The sequence below is a fragment of the Rhagoletis zephyria genome, unplaced genomic scaffold, assembly GCF_001687245.7.
Source record: "Rhagoletis zephyria isolate East Lansing unplaced genomic scaffold, Rhagoletis_zephyria_1.1 Rzeph_scaffold_05398, whole genome shotgun sequence".
Taxonomy (NCBI): domain Eukaryota; kingdom Metazoa; phylum Arthropoda; class Insecta; order Diptera; family Tephritidae; genus Rhagoletis; species Rhagoletis zephyria.
The window spans coordinates 36,483-42,826 of NW_016162481.1; the positions used below are offsets into that span (position 1 = coordinate 36,483).

The 6,344-nt window shown below is 36.3% G+C and overlaps 1 non-coding gene across 1 annotated transcript; it reads right to left on the reverse strand.

The window, feature by feature from the left end:
• Positions 1 to 1,540: 1,540 nt before the first annotated feature.
• On the reverse strand, positions 1,541 to 1,612 carry TRNAD-GUC (transfer RNA aspartic acid (anticodon GUC)). Its single transcript has one exon. It is a non-coding gene; the product is annotated as a tRNA-Asp (tRNA).
• Between the last annotated feature and the right edge of the window lie 4,732 nt (positions 1,613 to 6,344).

The following is a 6,344-nucleotide window of genomic DNA, read 5'->3' on the forward strand; positions in this document are numbered from 1 at the left end:
GCAGACTAGTGAATCAAATTTCTAGTTCCGTACTAGGTCTTTATCGCCAAAAAGGAACTAGTCTGATATGAACTAGATCCCCAAAAGTACAAAATCGGCAAAGTGGTACTTTTAAAATATCTAAAGTGACGAATTTAGAAATGGTTCGGAACTATAGAAAAAGGGATGCAGAACGAACTAGATCTTATTTGTCCAATTTAGAACTAGTTCGGAACTATCGAATAAGGGATGCAGCGGGGGCTTGTTTACTTTACATAGATATGTGTTCGGCGGCTTTTTCGTTTCGATATCGATTTCTAGTGCAAAAAAAAACTGAAAAAATTAGTTTTTTAAAAGTACCACTTTGCCGATTTTGTACTGGTGGTTATCTAGTTCATATCAGACTAGTTCCTTTTTGGCGATAAAGACCTAGTACGGAACTAGAAATTTGATTCACTAGTCCGCGGTTTCCCTGCAGGGTACGAATATCAAAGAAATTTATCAATGCACATCACATTGGTAAACGCTACTAGCGCCACCTTTCGGTCAGTAGTGGCGCAATCAATTGAACGATCTGCAATTAGCATGTGGAAACAAAAATTATCCACCAATCGAAAAAATTCACCACTCAGCTATTTTTAGCTGATCTAAAAATAGATTTCTATGTGTGTGTGTAACAGAGTTCGGAGGCTCCTCAAAATGTACTAGATATATTAAAAAAGTGCCCAACTGCTATTTTTTTCTTCGATTTTTCAAAAAATATTGCCTGTTTTACTGTTTAAAATTGAAGAGGCAATTGAATCAATAGCATTATCAAGATGTACTGCAAGCAACGAAAATTATGCATACATATGTAGATGTGTGAGAAACAAGTATTTTTTAGATTACAATTTCTTAATGCAGCTACTCGCTTCTGTAATAGAGTATGCTTTTTCCAAGAAGAGAAAAAGGTAATAATTTTAAAAAGTGATTTACGTAGTGGGATATCCTCCTCTTAAAAAAACATGTATATGTACATATATGCATAAACAGTCATTTCACACCTGATGCCACAGATAAAAAAAAAATGTTTTTCTGTTATAATTTTATTATAGCAAACTAAGCGTACTGTTCATTTAGCTGCATTTCTTCTTGAATATTTTGCGAAATAAACAAAAGGGAGTCCGAGCTCTGGTGTGCGTGCGGCTGTATAACTATTCACCGTATTTCATAAAATTCCAAAAACCTTGTTTGATCATATCTAAATACATACATACATATTTCTTTAATTTCATTGAATATTTAATTCAACGTGTATCAGTATCAATGTTCTGTATTTGCAAATGCATTACTATATTTTACAATTCCTCGTATCCCACCATCTTCTATTAGGTTTATACTTCACAAATCAAAACACATCAATTGCTTTCTTAACAATTTACAATTTCCACTTTTAGTTACGGATTATTTTTTAAAACTTATTCATAGTATGTATTTTCAAGTAAGAAACCTACGCGAAATTCGAAAAAAGTAATAAAAAAAAAATAAACAAAACAAAAAAATTAAAAACTCTGCTGAGAGACTCCCCGACGGGGAATTGAACCCCGGTCTCCCGCGTGACAGGCGGGGATACTAACCACTATACTATCGAGGACGGTGGCAAAGAGCCGGCAGAACACTAATATGAAAATATATGTAAAGAAGAACAAATCAGGGTTGCAAGCTTTGTTGACATATGAGCATACATTCATATGTGTGTATGCATGTATGTATCTCAAAAATATATAAAATGGTGAGATATAAACGAATGTTCGCTTTTTATTTTATTTGGAAAAAATGCGCCGCACTGCTAACAAACAAAAAATCCAAAACTGAGCGATCATAATAGTCCAATTTCAAAACAACACACAAGTACGAAGTTAAATAAAAGCTTGTAAAAAACTTAAAAAAATTGTCTGGGCGTGGTCTGCGGCCCATTGAAATTTGTACGCTATATCGCACAAAGTCAGGGAGAGGAGTATGTAACTATGTGGCATTTCTGGTACATACATATTTACACTTTTTTTTTTTCGTTTAAAAATCGCAGTTTTAACTCAAATTACATTCTTACTTTTAACTAGTTCCAATAAAATAAAAGAAAAATAGTACCGGCCAACAAAAATAATACAGGATTAACAATTTTGGTGCGGCAAATATTTAAACTGTTTTTGATAGACTCTTTTGTGCTGATTACGAATTCGTAAGTACAGAGTTTCCATCGGCTCCAGCTTTGAGAAGCTCCAGCAAAGAAACAAAACGTGATAGAGCATACCAACCACGATTGAACAAAAGGTGATAGAGCCCTCCCCTTAAGCTTAAACTAAGGCTTGAACTCTCGACTACAATCTCTGAAAATGCCATCCCTGCACCTTAACCCTAAGGCCACTTATTTCATCAGTTTTGGATTTAATATTCGTCTGAGCAGGTTCATTTCATTACAAATTTCGGGCATATCGTCATTTCAACTTCTTCAGTCTCCGTAGCCCTCACCAGCTCTGTCGAAAGCCTCTAGAGCCTCCCATCTGTGTTTTTCAACGCTTTTCAGCACTTCACTTTGAAGACATCGCAAACCTGTTAACCTACATATCGCACACCGCCTTCAAAATAGCCACAACTCAAAATTTGGCAAAATATTATTTTAAAGCAAAAGCTGGTGCAAATTTTTGTTATTATTTGTCAAAAAAAGTCGACCTTGCTCATATGATTAGCATGTGCTACGAAATAGTTTTGCTCATTTTCTGGCGAACGTATTATTTTGAATTGTGACTCTTTTGAAGACGGTGTGCGATATGTATCTAAAATCTCGACTAGAAGAGGCCCCTCCGAGTTTCCACAGGGGTGAAGGTTGTGCTCAACCTTACTGTACGTACACATATTTATTAGTTTTGTGAGCATCCTTATTTGAGACATGGCATCATATGTAGAAGCTCTTCGTCAAAGGTGAAGGCCGGAAGCCAAACTAATGAGGATATTTATTTTGGCCCCATTTATCCTTCTATGAAGACATTCGCGAAATCCAGGTCCAAGTACGTCTGCCACAGTACACCCGTCTTCCTTTTTCGATCCGCCGGTATACCATATATTGGGACCCTTCGTCATTCATAGCTATTATCGCTTCCCAGCAGTCTCTTTCGGGAATTTTGACCTTGTAGGGTTTATAGACAGATAACTTCGGTAACATATGTATGTCCGTGAACTTGATAGCGGGATCATCCAGAAATGTCTTCTCTATCTGTCTTCCTTTATGGAAATCATCTGAGTAATCGTACAGTAAATGAACAAGTACACAATCGACATTTACTTTGCAGTTATCATTCAAATAACGGTAGCTTAATAAATATTTCCCATTAATTAAGTATGTATGCTAGTTAATTATACATTAATGAAACAGACAGAAAAATGATTGAGAAATGCATACGTTTGCAACTTCGAACGCCTTCACGCACGCACTCGCACTCGCAAGGAAAATATGTATGTATACATTAGGGTGATACAAAAATGCACGTGAAAAAGTAAAGTCGAAATTTGTATACTCTCATCCCTGGGATTGTTCCATACCGAAAGAATATACCCTTGCTTTTTTTTCAACGAAAAAATATTTAGAGGCCGCTCAAAGCGCTCAAAGTTTTCTATGTATTTTACATGAAAAAAACAACTTTTCGTCGAAATGGTATACAATTCTTGAAAATCAATATTTTCGATCGGAAAGCTCCGTTTCTCTTCAGAATATTGCCTAATTGTTTATTTAACAAATTTTTCTTGGAGACTTTATTTTACAGGTGCACCAAGCACCTCAGAAAATGCAATGGAGGAACCAATGGAACACCTTTAGTACTAAAAAAAAATTGTTTAAAAGAATTGGGTATTATTATTGGAAGTCTTCTGAAAAGAACTGAACTTGATTTTCCAGAATTATTTGCCATTTCTAAGAAAACACATGGAAATTTGTTTAGCGCTTTGAGGGACCTCTAAATATTTTCTGATTTCATAATAATAAAAAACACGGGTATATTTTTTTCGATATAGAGCAAACTAAGGGCCTTGAAATTCCGACTTTACTTTCTTTTTTTTTGACCACCCTAATATGTATATACTCGTATCAAACAAATGCGCCAAAAAATCAGACCAACCCAAATAGTTCGGCAAACAACTGTCACAGCATGCATGACCAAAAACAACAGTGCACTACTCACCAATAGCTCACCGAGGCAGACGATTGATAAATATTTTCATTTAATTTTCAACATTTTATGACAAAAGTGCACGTTATTAATAATGCGGCAAGGCAGTGCAGGAAAGCGCAGCGTATGCATATGAGCGCTTGACTTTGTGTGTGTATGTGTGTAAATGTGTTTGTGCCGAATAGTCAAATGAATGTATGTTTGTGTGCAAAGCTGGTAGCTGGTATGCATCGGCAGCCATAAAGTCATTTTAAAATTAATGACAAACCCTTGAAAATGTCAACAATGATATATGAAATGCAGATAAGTGATTGGGTGTAGACAAAGTGACGCTTTAAGAGGTGGGATAGCGACACAATGAAGCGGAGGGAAAAAAACGAATAAAACATACAAAATTTATATTACGCTGCTTAATCAACGCGCAAAGGATATAAAGTATGAGACGCAGTAAAGGGAAACAGCCAAACAATTTACAGTTTACGGTCGAATTTTTAAGCAAGTCTGTGTGTGTGTGTGTGTGAGCAAATATTTGCTTGCGTGCAGTCACGTGAGCAGTTAAAAGCTGATTTGACAACAGTCAACAATGCTAGCCGTTAGCAAAGCGTAAATCTGTAAGAAATAATGCTACAACAACACTACATCCTTTCCTCCTTTGCCAGCTGGGCGAGTCAAGTCAACTGTAGCTGGGCAAACACGCCTAAAAGTTTACTACAAAGTGCGGGCATACAATTTTTTGCAGCTGTGTGTGTACTTGCACGCTTTAGTTGTTTGTTGTTCTTGTCGTAGTTGTTGTTGTTACAGTAGTTGCATTACGTAGTTGCGCAGTTGTCAGCTGCAATAAAATAAACAACTGCAAACGGCAAACAACTAACTTTTCATTGTTGCTGACAGTGCAATAAATATTGGCCGGCCAAGTAGCTGACGCTGCCGCTGCCGCTGCTGTTGCACCACCTTGCATGCAGTCATCCAGTCATCCAGTCATCCAGCCAGGCATCCATCCAACCAACCAGCCAGCCAGCCAGCCAGTCAGCTATTAATTCACTCGTCGCCAAAGTTTTGTCCACTCACATAAAGAAAATATATGAACTCAATGCAAAGTCAGTAAAGTTCCTCAGCTGTTCCACTGTGTCGGCTCGACTCCTCTCTACACCCACTTCCCTTTTTGATCCTTTGGCTAGCTGGTAAATGTTCCCCTGTGTATGTTTGTATTTATTTTGTTAGTTAACATAATTTAGTTGCCTTTGTCACGCAAAAGAAATTCCGAATAACTCACCGAATACAACAGCAGCTGAGCGGTTTTTGTTGTAAGATAAATATGTTTACAAGTTTGTGTATATGTTTTACTGTAGTAAATATTTCTTAGAAACAATGCATTTTCGAGTACTTAACGCGTGTTGTCACGACGTTTGTGGTGTGGGTGGCTGTGACGGCAACTTTAGCTACAAAGTTGGTTTTCAAATGAATAATAAAATATTCCTACATATTTATTTATCGAAGATCATAACCCCTACAAAGACAGAAATGTCAACATGGGAGTTAGTAAATTTTCTTTAAACACCTCATTTCTAACCTTCTTATTTTAAAGTTATTAGCCAAGTTTTTGCTACTACCAGACATTGAGAAATGAGTGAAAGATACGAATAGAGTCTTGTGATTTCATATGGGGCGACTCATTAGTCACTTAATTTTTTATTACGATATCTTTTCCCTTGGAACATTTGAGAGATGAGCTGTCGAATTGAGCAATGAGTGGAGATGAATCAATTAAGTTTCTCATCGAAATTCTCTACTTCTGGTGAATTATTGAAAAAACGGAATTGGTAGTTGGTCACGTCTTTTGTTTGTAGGAGGAGGCAAATATAGAGCATTTCAGTAGCAGCCACACTATTTCGCTACTGCAACGTAAAAACTTGAGCGTTGAGGGTAAAACTACTTTTTTCTAGAAAGGATATAGTTGTATTGCCTTCCTGAAATAGCCTGAAAACGGGTTCTTGATTTTACCACTTGAAATCTACATATATTTTTTTATTTAATAATTTATTATTTCCCAATATCTCGGAACATATTTCCATAAAATTTTTTGGTGATATATTTATTCTCGACTCATACTTATAACAAACCTTCACTTAAATAGCATCAATCCTCTTTAAATCACATTCTCTAAGA